Consider the following 17,335-nt stretch of genomic DNA (forward strand, 5'->3'; position numbering starts at 1 on the left):
AGTGTGCTCCATGTAGCATAGCATTTGTACTGGAAGCATTCCCTTACAGTAACAATTCCTATGTCTAGACAGACATAGCAATATCCCACGCAGAAGATGCAGACTGTACACTACCACACACTTGGAATACAAGGGTTTTTAGGAGAAATTGAAACATTTCTCCTTGATATAACCTGATTCAAGGAGGCATTACATTTTTGATGCAAAGACCATTCTGTGACAAAATGTATGAGTGCTGACGCTGATCCACCCAAGAAGCATCCAGCGCACAAGACCTTTGCACTGAAAAGTAAATTCCAAGGGCCCTATCTATGGCCAAGTCACGCAGCGCAGCGCAGCGATTCATCTTGCTGCTCTGTTCTGTGTGACAGGGAAAGGGCAGGAATGTGCTGTATGTAATTCAATATGGTGTATTCCTGCCTTTTCCCCTGCGCTGGGGCTCTTTTGTCTGCCTAACGCCAACGCAGGCCCCCTTACACCATGGTGCAAGGGTGCCTGCGTTGTGAGGAGGATTGTTTTGTGTAGAAAGTGGCACATTCCTATATAAAAACAACCCCCTGAGGCCTTTTCCTTTTTAGGTCGAGCCTGTAGCAGCGCGCATGCGTTGCTCTGGCGAGACTTTATGTAAACAGTAAAAGGGCTCGTGCGTGTGGTTTGTTTTCGTTCAGAGGCTATTCGCCTTTGCGTACGTCTTTCTGAGAAAGACAGCACACAATTGGGCAAAGGCGGGTGCATGTCCCACCTTTGCTCCGCCCACGGCCTATTGCTTGCGGTTACCCGCACAGGCCACATCTGTTTTCAATTATCGTGCACAGATGCGTGCGCGATAACTGAAAACAGATCGCTCGCTGTGGCACGCGCACCACTTGCAGCCTTGTTTACACACTTTTTCACGTCTTTAACCCTCTCTAAATGTCTCTTTGCAACCCTTACGAGAAAAAAATTGCAATTTGGTGCAATCGAAAAAACTTTCCTGGTGGCCTCTTGACAGTATACTCTTATGGTTCTTCCACCTCAATGCCCTCCCCCGTCCTACCCGCCACCCCTCCCCCTTCCAGTCCTCAGCCTTTCAGATGCACCGGTCTAACATGTGACAGACTAGTCTTACTCCCCAGGCCTTTCCCAAAAATATACCGAGAAATGATAAAGACCCTGCAATAGTTTCACCAGTCCTTCAGATGCACAGCTTGACTAGCTCTGCCTCACCCCTCCAGTTCTGCCACGTGCACCGGTCCGTATAAAAAAGACACTCTGTCCCAGTACCAACAAACTTTTAGATGTACCGGCCTGACGCGACAGGCTCCCCCATGACTTCCAAGCCTTTTAGGTACGTACGGATGCCTGACAAGAGACAAACTCTGCACTTGTGATGCCAGCCTTCCAGACACACGGCATGACCTGACTGACTCAGCCGCACCCCTCCGCGCGCCTGTCAGGTGTCCCGGCCCGACATACGACAGTCTTCGCCAAGCCCTTCATACACAGATACCTCCGGAGAGTCAAACTCTGCACTAGTGACATCAGCCTTGCAGACATGTGCATGGCCCGACTGACGCCACCCCCTTGCCCCCCCACCCCCTCGGCCCATCAGGTGTACCGGTCCGCCATGTGACAGGCTCTTCCCATGTCCTCCAAGCCTTTCAGGCACAGATGATGCCTCACAACAGACAAACTCTGCACTTGTGACGCCAGCCTTTCAGACACACGGCATGACACGACTGACTCTGCCCTGTCCCCCCAGGTCTGTCAGATGTACCGGACAGGCATTTGACAGACTTTTCCCAAACCCTTCAAGGTTTCTAGATACTAATGCCTGACAAGAGACACACGCTTCCACGCCACCACAAACCTTGCAAATACTGCAGTCTGAACTGACTGACTGCCCCAACCCCCTCCAGGCCTGTCAGATACCCTGGCCTGACAACAGTCAGACTCCCCAGCCTCAAGTCCTTCAAGGCTTTTAAACAGAGACACCAGCAAAGAGGCACACTCTGAACATGTGTTGCCAGTCTTTCAGATGCTCAAATGTGTATTCGACAACACAAAAGATTCAAAGCTGAATTCGACAGCAATACAAAGCTCGTATTGCAGTGTGGGAAATTATCTTCAGTTGTAACCCAACAACGCCTAGCAATGGGGCCTATATTACCAAGAGGCAGACCTTGAAGTTAAAAACAGCTCTCGTCGCTCTTCAAACTGCGTCATTCGACTCGAGTGACTGGGAACAGGCCGTATATTGTGAATTTTTACTGCAAATGATAAAGTCAAAAGTCAAAGTCAAAGAATCTTATATAGCGCACAAATCACCGTTAGGTCTCATGGCGCTCGTGGAAGATTCCACTAGCTGTGAAATTAGGTCAGATTTCATTCATAACAGTCATGTCTTCAATTCTCTGCGAAAGCGCAGGTTATCTGAGATGGACGAGAGATCGAGTGGAAGCTTATTCCAAAGATGAGGAGCAAGATGTGAAAAGGAGCGGCCTCCAATACGCACAGTGCAGACTCGCAGAGAGGTGAGGAGAAGTTTAAGAGCTGGACCTCAAGGTTCTAACGGGCTGATATCTTTTGAGTTTTTTTTCTAAATAGCCAGGACCCGTGCCATAGATGCTTCTATGTGTTCGGCACAAGATTTTAAAATGCCCTCTTTTCCTAATAGGAAGCCAATGAAGAAGTTTTAGATTGGGGCATGAAGGTGACCTAGGAGGAAGATCTAAAATCAGTCTGGCCGCAGTGTTCTGCAGAATCTGCAGTCTGGAGAGAAGGTCCTCATTTATGGAGGCCAATAAAGCATTTCCATAGTCCATGCAGCTTACAATTAGGCCCTGTACCAGTGGCTTCCGGATTTCAAGTGGTAGCCACTTGAAGATTTTTCGTAAATTCCACAAAATGCCATAACAGGTACCCAGTGTACGATTGACATGGGCTTTCATGGAAAGTTTATTATCGATTGTAATTCCAAGGTTGCAGACTGTTTGTTTTGGAGACGGGCATGAGCCCAGTGCCGGAGGCCACCAGCTGCTGGACCAATGATCTTCTGCCCTGCCGAACAGAATGATCTCGGTTTTACTGTTGTTTAGTTGTAGTTTATTTTGGTCCATCAAGCTGTCAATATGGGTCATACAGTTTTTAAACCGGATCATTGTATCTGTGGGGTCAGGACCAAAGGTAACCAGCAGCTGGGTATCGTCTGCATACGATACTGCCTCGAACCCATAAGACCTAATTATCCTGGCTAAAGGGGTTACATAAAGGTTGAAAAGCATGGGGCTCAGAATAGACCCCTGGGGCACTACAATACATACTGGTCTGCTGCGCGCTGCCAGAGAACCTAGATGCACAGTGGTGGAGCGGTCTTTTAGATATTTTTTAAACCAGTCCAAGGCCTTCCCACGAACCCCCTTCTCCCAGAGCTGCTGTACCAAAATGTCATGGGAGATGGTGTCAAAAGTGGCTGACAGGTCTAAGAGAACCAGTATAGCTGATTCTCTTTTATCCAACGCCAGCCTGATGTTATCAACCGTTTCAACTACTGCCGTTTTGGTGCTGTGCGCCGCTCGGAACCCTGATTGAGTGGGATCGAGGAGCCCATGGCTTTCTAGATGACTGGTAAGTTGTTTGTTTACCAGGGATTCAAGCGCTTTCCCGAAATATGGCAGCAGCGAAATAGGGCGGTAGTTGCCTGGTTCACTGGCATCTAGGCTAGGCTTCTTCAGAATGGGTCTAACTTGCACTGCCTTCCCTGCTTTCTGGTACCCCCGCTTGGTCCAAAGACATATTAAAGATCTCTGTTAATGTCGTTATCAGGCAAGGTGCCAATTGCCTGAAGATGCGGGGAGGAAGGGGGTCAGCTGGAGAACCAGATTTGATCTTGACAATGACTTCTAATAACTGTTAGTCAGCAGGGGTACCGATGGTTGGCCCTCCATAGCTGGATACATATCAATGTTGTTTTCGTGGGGGAAGGATCTATAAATAGCTTTCACTTTATCATCAAAAAAGAAAGACATTTTATCAACCCAGTCTTTTGTAGGGACAACAGTAGGTTGACTAGCTTCAGGAGTTGTAAACTCTTTCAAAATTTTATGTAGCTCTTTGCTGGAATTAGCCGCATTCTCAATCCTCCCTGTTAAATACAGCTTTTTGGCCTGTTTAACATTATTTAAATATGAACGATTACTTTCCTTATATTTAGTTCGATCGATAGCGGTTTTAGTTTTCCTCCAGAGACGTTCAGCCGCTCTATTGGACAGTTTCTCAGCTTTTAGTGCTGCTGTAAACCAAGGAGATGGTTTATTTTTGGTCTTAACCCTGGACATAGGCGCTATTATGTTCAGGGTAGATGTTATAGTCTGCTCAAAAGCCATAGTGGCTTGATCTATATTATCCATATGAGATACAGCTTCAACATTGAATTGACTTTACACCAGGGTCTGATAACAGCACTCCTTTTATCATGGCTGACTATTGGGTCATCCATGAGGAACTTAAAGTTTATCAAATAATGATCCGTCCAGAGAAGCTGTAGAGGTTGTCCAACTGCAAACGTAGCTGAATTTGTAAACAAAAGGTCCAACGTGTGACCAGCCTGATGATGCTCTATAGTAGTGCTCTTAGTTAACAGGCCATATACAACACCTGACACGCCAGGTACAACACGGGCAGGGAGAAGCCCTGGGACAGAGAAATCTATTCACAAGGAAGTGTCCCACAGACTGTGAGACCCATTGGAGATGAGAGGTCCGGGTCCCACTCTCCACCTACCCTGACAGGACACACCAGCTGGCAGACCCCACGGTTCGACGCCCCTTACCTCCTTGCAGGCTGTGCTGCGCCAGCCACAGAAGAACAGAGACTCGCAGCCACGAGCTCACCATCATGGTGACAGGATCCTCAAGGCGCTATATGGAGTGTGGAACTTGGGGCAAGCAGGGGAGCAGAGGTCAGAGCAGGACTCAACCACCCTAAGCGCAGGCCAGACATGGGTCCAGCCACCTTATATCAAGGGATGTGCCAGGGCGGGAGCAGAGCAGACCACACCCAGTGTCCGCACCCCAACCCTCTGCTTCTTCCTCCAGTTTCAGAAGTCAGATGGGCACTGAGGTGGGGGTGGTAAAATGACCCTTTACAAAGTGTAAGAAAACAAGCATTGGCATAGCCAATAGGTCTCGCCTTTCGGACCTTAGAAGTGTTTAGTTATCCAGCACAATATCCTTGGAGCAACAACATCAACTGTTGCATGGCTAAACACTTATAAGGTCCCAAAGGCTAGACCTATTGGCTATGCCAATGCTTGTTTTATGTGTGCTACAGAGTACAGCACACCTAGCAAGAAGAAGTAGCAAGGAGAAATAAAGATATATTTCCCATCACGCCTCATCTGGGGAAGCATTCCCAGGTCTATCGCTTTTGGTAAATCCGGAAAGTCATCAAAATCCATGGAAGTTGCATGGAAACACCCACGCAACTCCAATGGAAACATCTCCCTGGTGCAGAGTAATATAACTCAGCGATTTGCGCTGCTTTGCATTACTCAAGATTTAAGAAGCCAAACAGGGCCACGCAAGGTGGCCTTACGTGGCTTCATAAATCTCATTTTTAATTTGTGTCGTTCTTGCAACATGTTGCGTAGTGCTAATGCGACGTGAGTGGACTTGTAAATATGCCCTAAAGCCCAACTTGAATCACTTTGCTTCCTTGCACGCTGGTGCCAGGCCCCAGTAAATCTGGGCATTTGTGTATTCCACAGTAACATTTGTAAATAATGTTATTTTTAAGCATTAACCCCTTGGCAGCGGCGCGAATTCTGCCGCGGCGCTGGGGGGGGGTGCGGGGTGAGCGCGGCGCCACCATGCTTGCGACGGAACCACTCCGTCATGAGTCACGGGTGAGCTGTGCTCATGACGGAGTGGTTCCGTCACGACTCCGCCCACTCGTTAATTCGCCCGCACAGGCGGGGAATCAGCGACGCGTGGGCGGAGCGGCCGCAGCATGACGGAACCACTCCGTCATGAGCACACGCCGCCCGTGGCTCATGACGGAGTGGTTGCGTCATGGGCACGCAAGGGGTTAAGTGCCACGTCTGCATGCGTGATACACACGGAGGTGCAGAATGTTTGCTAGAAAAGCAAAAAAGGGAATATTGCAAACCATCGGTGTGAATGCTTTTAATGTCAAACTAATATACGTTATTAATATGAAAACATTTAAAAATGAAAAATATTAATAAACAAATAGGTAAATGCATAAATTAATGCATGCCTGTGTTTATGTAGATATAGATTTGCATGTATAAATTATATTTTGTGCCGCTTTTGCTTACAGGGGAGCCTGAAAATAAAAAGTCCCTACAAACAATCATATTTTGAAAAACAAAAAATGGTTTGACTGGGATCTTTTTTTAACACATTTGTCCTTTCAGCCTGGCTAATGGATTTACAGACACCGCTGTGCTTCAGGGTCCTTTTGACGCCTGTGAAAGAGGCTTCATGGCACTATGATGTTTTTGGACCAGTTTGCCTATTAGACACTGAACAAGAAAGATCGCTCATGCAATATTAGTTCTATCCGTGGATATGAAATGGGGACGTCCCATCTCCTCCCTTCGATACTTCTAAACACAATCTTGGTGTGCTACCACAGGTGCATGCTGGCATGCACCAGTCTGCACCACGAGCACGTTGGAGTTTGCACCATGAGAATAATTGTGACACCTTGAGTACCTCCAGGTACACCTGGGAGGCCACAACAGGAAGCTGCTTGTCCAGCCACGAGGGCTTCCATGCGCACCCGGGAGTCTGTGATGAGTCCATCCTGGTAAGCCCCAGAGTCCGCACCGTGAAATGTACTGTAGTAAGATAAGTGCATTTTAGCACACGTGGGAGTTTGCACCATGAGAATTCTTGTGACACCTTGAGTACCTCCAGGTACACCTGGTAGGCCACAACAGGAAGCTTCTTGTCCTGCCAAGGTGCACCCGGGAGTCTGTCATGAGTTCACCCTGGTATAGTTTAGAGTCTGCACTGTGAAGTGTACTGTGGTAAAATAAGTGCATCTTAGCTCACGTGAGTTTGCACCATGAGAATTCTTGTGACACCTTGAGTACCTCCAGGTACATCTGGGAGGCCACAACAGGTCTTGTGATGCCCTACTGGGAGAGTTAAACTCTCTGCTGCCCCTTCTGGCAGATCAAACGGTCTGAACACAATAAGCACATCCTAGGGAGATTAGAGGGAGATTAGGTTTCCCCTGGTAGAGGAAAGGTTGTGGGTGGAATTTTTGGAGCTGTTAGCAGCACCTCCTTCTTAAATGACTGGGTGGATGTGAGCCAAAAGTCTGAAAGGCAGACCTTTGCCCTCAGTCTTTGTAGGTTGAAAGAGAAGAAACCAGGCTTAGGTGGACAGAAGCTGGCTCAGGTGAGTGCTGTGCTAAGGCTGAGAACGGTGTCACCATTTTGAAATCTCTAGTAATCTTCCCGAGTTCAACACAGGGGTGGTACAGCCAGTGTGCAGGGTCCTGTTAATAACATAAAGGGGTGAAGGATTCAGGTGGCACCACCAGGTTGGGTGGTTGCACCACCAATGAAACTCTACTTCCCTTTGTAAACACTAGCACAGCACCAGAGGGCTGAAGAGAGGACTGCAAAGACTGAGGAATGGCCAGTCTGAGCTGGCTCCACCCTGCCACGATGAAGATCCCTCGCTTATACTCTGCCCTTGTGTGAATGCTCTTCATGGCTAGTTGTCCTAGCTATGGAGACTCTCTGCTGGCTCTGTCAGGGCCAGCAAAGGGTGGACTTGATGGAAATTCTGAAAGAAGTGGATCTCTGGAATTCTGTAGGCTGGTCCTGTTTTGGATGCCCCCAGAGAGGACATTACAAGCTCTTGCTGAACACTCTGACCTGCAAGTGGCAGAAAGCATGGATGTCTGTGGAAGCAGGCAGGGGTGTTGGTCTGCCATGGGGGACATCGGGGTGCTGCTGCCAGGAAGATCCCAGATCAAGAGACCAGAATGAATGGAAAGGATGGCAGGTCCAGGCTCCTACAGCCAATCTGCTGTGAAGTATTAGAAAACAGCAATGCCAGTGTTTGCGGACATTTACCAGGAATCCTCTACAGAAAAATCTTGAAACGAAGGCGCCTGTGGCCCCAGAAGCATGCCTCTGGCAGCTGCAGCCCATCACTATGAGCAGAAATCAGTAAACCTCATTGAAAGTGGCCCAAGAGGCCTGAGATAACGTTAAACGTTGCAACCACTAATGCGTGGGGCACCCACTGCCATCAAGAGGTTCCTAGTGAGATCAGTGGTTGTCCCCATGGGAGGCGTTGGCTCCTTCTGGAGGATTTCAGTATGATCGTACGCCATTATATATAGCATCCGCCAAAGATATGAGGCACCCACCAGTAACACTACCTTGTGTTTCTGGCAAACCACCTAGCCTGTGCAGTGGCCCAGTGAGATGGGGGGCCCAGGGCCTCAAACGGGCCATCTGCGCGTGCATCCAGCTCCTCGCGCCTGAGTGACAGACGGGCAGGAGAGCGGAAGGAGCCCCTGTACCTGCTAGTCTAAGGCAGAAGCCTGCCAGGCAGTGGGGAGAGCCAGCAAGGATGTGCCGTACTAGCCGTACTGCAATACCTTTGGAGAGGAGTGTGTAGGTATTTAAATATTGCAGATGCCCAGCAGGAAGCAGGGTGTTCCTTGGACCACCTAGGGCAGTGGTGGGTTCCCAGCTGTGCGTTGTTAGAGAGAAAGGTGCCCTCCTACGCCTCCTCAAGGGAGGAATTAGCAACCCCAGGAGAAGTTGAGACATTGGGGCTGATTCACAAAGGGCCTCCGCACTTGTGGAGGAGGCCCCGCAGTCGTGGTGGGGGTCTCGCACTAGTGGCGGGACCTCGCATTGTGTAACAGCAGTACAGAGGTCCTGCCACAAGTGCAGGATCTCCGTCACGAGTGCAGGACCTCCATACTCATGGCAGGACCTTCACAATGGGTAAGTGCAGTGTGGAGGTCCTGCCACGAGTGTGGGATCTCCGTCACGAGTGCAGACCTCCATACTCGTGGCAGGACCTCCACAATGGGTAACTGCAGTACGGAGGTCCTGCCACAAGTGCAGGATCTCCGTCACGAGTGCAGAACCTCCATACTCATGGCAGGACCTCCACAGTGGGTAACTGCAGTACAGAGGTCCTGCCACAAGTGCAGGATCTCCGTCACGAGTGCAGAACCTCCATACTCGTGGCAGGACCTCCACAATGGGTAACTGCAGTATAGAGGCCCTGCCACAAGTGCAGGATCTCCGTCACGAGTGCAGAACCTCCATACTCGTGGCAGGACCTCCACAATGGGTAACTGCAGTACGGAGGTTCTGCCACGATTGCAGGACCTCAATCACCAGTGCAGAACCTCCATACTCGTGGTAGGACCTCTACAATGGGTAAGTGCAGTGCGGAGGTGCTGCCACGCGTGCGGGACCGCCGCCACAACTGCGGGGCATGCGCCACGAATGTGGAGGTCCTTTGTGAATCGGGCCCTCGGTTTCGGGTCATGTGGGGTAAAGTGGTTGTAGGAGTTAGGGTCTGCTAGCACCCAAAACGGTTCAAGGTGCCTCAGAACACCGTGGTCTACTCTGGGTTTAGGCAATTAGTTGTCGAATGTCATCTTTTTCTATGGGATGTATTTTGCACTTAGTTTAGTTTGCAAGGTCCCTTTAGGAGGGGCTGCAATTGGTTTTTCCACCTGCCATTTTAAAGATATTTGTAATTGTTTACATATTATGAAGGTGTGTGTGTTTTAAAGTACTTTCCTTTTTTAAAGGACACTCACTGGGCAATTGCTAATTGAGTGTTATCTGATGTATTGCCCACTTCTAAGTTTGTAGCTCACAGTGCCTCCCTGATTCAGTCTCGCGCTATTCTGCGTCACTACCCTAAGACTCCAGTCCTAAAAGGGGTACTTAGTCGCAAGTCTGAGAGACCGCAAACGACCCAAAATAGGTTCCCACTAACTTCTGATTGCCCAGGGATCTCTCGAACCGGAACTGACATGAGCATGTTCTCTTAGCATTGGACCTTATAATGAAAGTGTGTTTCTTTCTTCATTCACACAAAGCAAGCAGAATAATGTTTTATTTTGTGCATCAAATGCCTTCAGGTGAGAGTCAAACGTTTCCTGCACTATGACCTTGGCAAGGCTCTGACAGGGTTCTGAAAGTAACATGTACTAATGCTCTATAGGGTGCAAGTGCTGGCTGGAAAACCAGCACTGAACAGAACCAGGTGTGACGCGGCCACCCAAACTGTGATAGGACTTCACTGGTTCCCAGATGAGCGGAGAAGCATCATTAATGCCAAGGGGCTCATTTATGAAGCCCTCAATGGTACCGGACCTAGGCTCTTACAAGAAAAATGTTGCCACCAAAAACCTTCAAGATCACCCTAAGCTAACCTGGTCTGTGTACCTAGATTTAAAAAGCTAAGATATGGAGGGAAATCCTATCAAGTGAAAGCAGCAAAAATTTAGAACAAACTTCCAAATTCTCCAAGGCTGCATTCAAACTTGCTAAGTTTCAGAAAGAGTCTGAAAACGTGGCTGCTCCCCAAACAAGCGAGACATAATGCAGCCATCCTACCCGTTACCTTTGCTGCAAGTAAAACCTTCTGTAAAAGCGGACATTGCTACAGCGCCAAGATGCCTTTATAAATATTGAATCTATATACTTTGAATGGAAGCATCTTACTCGGATAGATGCTGCAACGTGGGGTTGCAAGTGAAATGGCCCACAGCACCTGAAGAGGAATGCTTTGAGGAACTCGATATATCAGCTCTTACTGACTGGGGAGCAGTAACCGGGAGCGGTGGGCCGTGCAGTCTACCAGGACGTTTAACTGAGGCCCTTTGGACTGCAGCAGGTGAACTACACGACTCAACGGTAGCCCGAATGACAACCTGATGCTAAAAGGCTCATAGGAGACGGATTGATGCGGGATGTGTGATGGATAATGTTTGAGGGTTATATTTTATTCAGCTTGGTAACTTACATAATCACTGATTTGGTTGTTATTATGCGCCGCTGACATGCTAAAGGTGCGCTGAAGGAGAGCCCATCTGCGACCATCCGTGCCCAGTGCCAGAAACCCTGGTCCTCCACTGATCCAACGCTAACCCTCCATGCTCCTCCACACCCTGAACTCTGGTCTCCGCTTACCCCACTTCTGCCATGCCATACCACACAAGACAGTGGGAGGGGTGTGGCGCAGCACCCACAGTGGCTTACTCCAGAGCACGGGGCTCGCAGTCCGATCCCCAGCAGCCGCTCAGCTCAGCACCATGTGACTCTGGGCAATAGCTCAGTTACTCTCCCTGACGGCCCCCAACGCCTGGGTACTCATAGGGGTGATAAGTCACGCTCTACAAATATGGAATTTAGATTTAGATTTTAGGAGCTTTTGCCTGTACCTCCTGCCACTTAAACCGCACCACCACACACATGACTCCTACACCCACCACAGCCACACCAACAAAACCCAACATACTCAAACACCCCCCAGACATCAATACCCACCAGCCTTCCAGTTGTCGATATCATGCATGCTCTTCAAACACTTGCTCACTCAGAAAACACACCACGGACATCTGGGGCCTGCTCGACTATGCCATACTGGACCTCTTTTTTTCATTGAAACATGACTAACCACAGTATCAACCTCAGACATCGCTGCAGCCATCCCACCAGTTCCAAGATCGGCAAGCAAGACCAGACCAGAAGAGAAATTACCATAGTATTCACAGACTCCATCAGCTGCACCACCAACACAGAAACCGGAATGGACTACATGAACACCTCAACTTCAAACTGTAAATCACAGCCAACTTCACCCTGGGTGAAACCCTAGTTTACCGACCTCCAGGGCCACAAGCCAACTTCACCAGTAACTTCCCAGAATTCGTCACCCACTAATCATCAATTCAAGCTCCTAGATCCCTCTAGGACACCTCAACTTTCACCTAGAAGACCTGACTGGCCCAGCCTCAATCATACTCTTTGAAAGCCTTGGACTCACTCAATATATCTCAGCCCCTACCCATGGCCTTCTGTCCTCCACAAAAAAACAGCCAGAGCTCCCAGGTCACCTATGCAGAAACATCAACAACTTTAACGAGATCACCACCTGCACAAAGTCCTTAACTGATTGGAAATGAAGCAAGAAGTCGAATGCAAGCCAGATGGTACATGGAGGAACTTAGGATGACCAAACAGCAATGCAAGCAACTGGAATGGAGGTGGAGATGGAGCCAAGAAAAACCAGACAAGGAAGTATTCAAATCCAGCCAGAGATGCTACCACCAGTAAATAGGCAAAACCAAAGGGAAGGCCCTAGCCGAATCTATTGACAACAACTCGAACAGTGTCAAAATAATTTTCACAAGGACTTCACCACACCAGCAGCAACCATCAGCAACATCCCCCCAACTCAAGAACTGTGCAACAACACCTCAGACTTCTTCTGCAACTCAGAAATTACCAACCAATCCTCCTCCTACCTTACTCAGCCAAGGCCCTAGAAAAAGCATCAACAGACGCCTCGCTGACCACCTAGCCAACCATCAGTTCCCTGAGGCCACACAATCAGGCTTCAGACCAAGCCACAGAACAGAGACAGCCTTCATCGCACACAGGAACAGATGACATCTGGATGGTCATCAATAGATGAGAACCGCAGCCCACACCCTACTTGACCTTTCTACAGCCTTTGACACAGTCTCCCATCCCATCTTAATCTGACGACTTCACAAGGTGGGCATCCAAGGAACCACCCTCCAATGGATGTGCACCTTTCTTGCCAGAAGGACTCAAACAGTCAACATGCCACCGTACTCCTCAGAAGCCCGTAAACTAATTTGCGGAGTCCTGCAGGGCTCCTCACTCAGTCTGACTGTCTTCCACATCTATACAATGCAGCTGGCAGACTTCAACAACACACAGAACATCAATAAACTCACCTAAGCCGATGACACACAAGTGATATTGTTTCTCTCGACACAACCCCCCAATACAGGGTACAACTCGTGCATGAACAAAGTGGCCACCTAGGTGAAGTCCAACTGCCTTAAACTCAGCACAGACACAACCTAAGTTCGGGTCTTCAGAAAAGAGGCCTTGCAATGGTACTCTGGCTGATGGCCTATGGAAATCAGACCCACATTCACTCTCATCCCCAGCACTCTAGAAGGAAACCTCTGGATCATTATCGGCAGCAAGCTAAACATGTTTGTCCAGGTCAACACCATCGCTGCGGCCTGCTTCCACACACGAGGATGCTGAAAAAGGTATAACAGTGCTCCACACTGTCCAGAATGCAGCAGCCAAACTCGTCCTCAACCTCCCACAACAGTCTCACTTCATACCACACCAGACGGAATTATGCTAGTTCCCTATACATAAGCGTGCATAGTTCAAGCTCTTGAACCACACACACAAAGCACTACAGAACCCAGTTCTAGCCTACCTGAACAATTGTGTCCCATTCTACCAACCAACCAGGCACCACTGCTCAGCCGATCTATCACTAGCACATGTGCCACACATAAGCAAAAGCAGATCAGGAGGTTGTCCCTTCTCCTACATCGCTCCTGAAGCATGGAACGACCTCCCACACTACACTGAAGCTGTTGCTTCTTGAAATCCACAAGAAGCTGAAGACCTGGCTCTTGTAGTAAGGACTGCCCACAGACCCGCAATGCAACCCGGATACCCTCATGGGTGATATGGCAAGCTATTTACCTGCATAACACAACAGAACAGAGGATGTACCCCTTTGGGGGCTGAGGAAATCTATTGAATGTGCCCACCCCAACAAGGGGACTTCACAACATTATGAAGCTTCTTGTGCTAGCCTGAGTCCACCCGGGTCATCTTCGACTGTGAGTGCACCATGACGCTTGGTAAGACACATTACTCTGATTGGAGATACTGCTCGATGAGGAGGCATTTTTATAGGGCTGAGAAATATTACACTACACGTGAAATGTACTAGGGATGCTGGTACACATAAGCCCCCTAGGCCATTCATGCAGTAGTGCTTAACACTTATTCTCTACCCTTGAGGGAGCTTGTCTTACACATAGATGGGCCCCATGTGCCTCACTTAATGTCTGCCCTCTTCCCAAGAGTCTGGTATACATCTCAGGAAGGCATAACTTGTAAAGCGTTTCACTTTAACCGCCTGAACTATCCAGCACAGAAGCAGAAAACTCTGGAGTAAAATTAAAACTCAGGAAATAAAGTAAGATGAATGCTGGAAATCCGAAAACTCAACAAAGAAAAGACTATTCAATCAATCCATCTCGGTGGCAGCACCCAAAATCTGGAATAGCTTCCCTCCATAGCATCCATATATCTCATTTAAGACAGCAAATAAGGAATTATTATTCAAACAATAGCTGCAATTCTGGGATAGCACTACTTTATGTTTGGCTGTATTACAAGTATTACAAGGCAACACAACTATCAGTGGTAAATGATGGGACATTTGCTTCACAGAAAGACCTTCACCTGACAATAGGCCATTATGCACCATCAATGAAGGGTAACCCAAATGCACTATACGCAGACAAGTGACACTCACCATTACCCACAGCAACACACACAGTGATAAAGTCATGGCAAGCTGCTTCTAATCAAATTAGCTGGAAAAATAAATTACCACAATTGAAGCCACTATGGGTGGTGGCCAGACTAGGTACTTGCCATGGTCTTACAGGACTTCGGAAGTGGGATGAAAATGGAATCTCGACTCTGGATGACATAAAATCAAACCCGTTGAACAGCTACTACTGAAATTTGAACTAGGCACCACACAAATATTTACCAATCTGCAACTAAAACACACAGTGGACCAACACGTACGACTGGATTTTGATTGTTGACTTGGATACTTGATAAATGATTGTCAAGAAACGCAATATCTTTGATACATAACGTACCACTTTAGAAAACAATCCAGAGGATGAGAATCTAAAAACTGGATGAGAAGAATAATATAGAGCAGATAGGACAGGCAATGGGAAGAAACAGTGCCTCACCCGAGACAGGTTTTTGATTTGTACAATTAGGGATGCTCAATAGGATAAATTACACGGCAGGACATCTCCTCAGATTTGGGAATAGATGAAGGGACACTAGCATCAGATGCTGTGGGCACTATAAACACTGGCCTTGTGGTTACTAAACAGCCCAGCCATGCGGATGTCACCAAACCCTTACGATTAGGGAATGGTGTAGAAATAAGGATTGAAGCATGGAAGTGGAAAAGGTAAAAATACATCAGCAGAGACGGGCCGAAGGAAAATTGATAAGGTGTTGGCATCATGGTAGAAGTTTCATAATTTACATTGAGAAACAAGAATATTGCAGCGCGGCACTAGGCTGGCCCACGACACTGGTTTCTGCCACCAAGGTTTGTTTTGGAAAACTACATATGACGCTCAGAAGGCAAAGTTAGACCAACTTTATTCCAAGATCATAAGTTACAATAAGAATGTGATATTACTTTGCTATGTGACATGTGAAGAAGCGGTCTAGTGCTGTACAACTGTTCTTGTTTATTAGTTGATATTATGAAAATAGGAAAACCAATTTTAAAAAAGTCTTAAAAATACACTTTTACACCTTATGATGAGGTGCCAATGCTACCTTCGGATACCTAAAGTCCTAGATTACAATTTAACTATCTTTTCAATGTAAATTATACCTCAAATTATAAGAATATTAATTAATAATATCCCAATCTGGGAAAGCCCCCATAATTGGCACCAATGACACTATGGCATATTTAAACAGACGCATTCAAAGACGGCCATCACAGATGTGCATACATCCACCGTGGCCATCTTTAAATGGGTTTTTTCAAAGAGCAATAATGAATTCAAAGATGGCCGCCGTGGATGTGCGAGCATCCATGGTGTTCCTCTTTGAATGAGGTGGTAATATCTTTACATATCGATTGAAAAATAGCCACACTGGATGTGTGTGCAGTGGCAGCAGCTATCTCACACAAAAAAAGCATTGGCAAAGCTAACAGTTTTCACTGCTGCAACCTATTGGCTTTCTCATTGTTTGGTTTTTGTTGGAGGAAATCGAAGGTTAAGGAGATTGCATTTCAAGTGCAGACTGTCCACGGGTGGTCATTCATACTCCTGCAGAACAATGTGGTTTGGTAAAAGCTGTGTCCTGTGACACCTGCAGCCTCCACACCTCTCCTGCAGTCCATCTGTACCACAAGAGCAACTGGAAGTACATGAAGAGCATGGGGGATTGGTAAGGTCCATGGTGGTGCCTCTTTTCTCAAGCTGGGACCAGGCTGTGGTGCCCTCTAACACACTGCACCTGCAGCAGTTCTACAGTATGCGCCCTGCCTTGAACAGGTGCAACACTGTTGAAGATGCAGAACTGCCAGGCTGTGGTGCCCTCTAACACACTGCACCTGCAGCAGTTCTATAGTATGCACCCTGCCTTGAACAGGTGCAACACGTGTTGGAGATGCAGAACTGCCAGAGCGGCCAATAATTGCCCGCTTTGTGTTTCAAACCTATCTGTGGGCACCGATTCCTTCTGCAAATAACTCTTTCAAACAATACTCATCTACTAATGCTTAAATTGTAAAAAAAAAAAAAAAGAGGATTTATGTCCTGTATAGGACCCCCACCCAATTGACACTACAAAACTATTTTCTAAAGTAGAGGTGTTTCTCGCAGAGACGTCAGAAGCTGTTTATTTTGGAGGGGCTACAGGTCAGCATGGTGATTTTTGGGGTTTCATTCCATAGCTCACTCCTCTAAATCAGGGCCCAAGTCTTTTTAAAACATATAGCTCTGATCCTATAGTGAACTGATTACGCGTAGTTGCCATGCTACGCTTCATCTGTGTTCCACTCCCTCTACCACCTCCTGGAGTTAGCTGCGACCGCTCCCTATCACTAACCCTTGCAGATTCAAAAGAACAAAGAAGGCAGCTTGATTTTGAAATCGGAATGTAATAGCATCTTTAGGCCATGGGACAGTAATGAGAATCAACAGTGTCCACCAGGGATGCTGCAGAGACACCACCTACTGCTCCTGGACAGAGAGCAAATGACTTACAATCGGCTTCTGCCTTTATTCCCTTGACTGCAGACAATGGGGGAGCTCAGAAACAGGCATATTGCAGGCACTTTGTCATTTAAAAAAGACATCTTCCATAATGGCCAAAAAGTTGGGTAATTCACAGGGTCGGGCAGACATCATCACTAAGGGTGGGCGGACAACTCCGTTCCGCCCACGGAATGTGCGGAGATTTGCCCTT

General features: G+C 47.7%; 1 protein-coding gene across 3 annotated transcripts in view; it reads right to left on the reverse strand.

Annotated features, from left to right (window-relative positions):
* OSBPL10 (oxysterol binding protein like 10) overlaps positions 1-17,335 on the reverse strand; it is an 850,497-nt gene that overhangs the window by 132,266 nt on the left and 700,896 nt on the right. The gene's annotated exons all lie outside the window — the stretch shown is intronic.

The sequence above is a fragment of the Triturus cristatus genome, chromosome 10 (genome assembly GCF_964204655.1).
Source record: "Triturus cristatus chromosome 10, aTriCri1.1, whole genome shotgun sequence".
In the NCBI taxonomy this organism is placed as follows: Eukaryota; Metazoa; Chordata; class Amphibia; order Caudata; family Salamandridae; genus Triturus; species Triturus cristatus.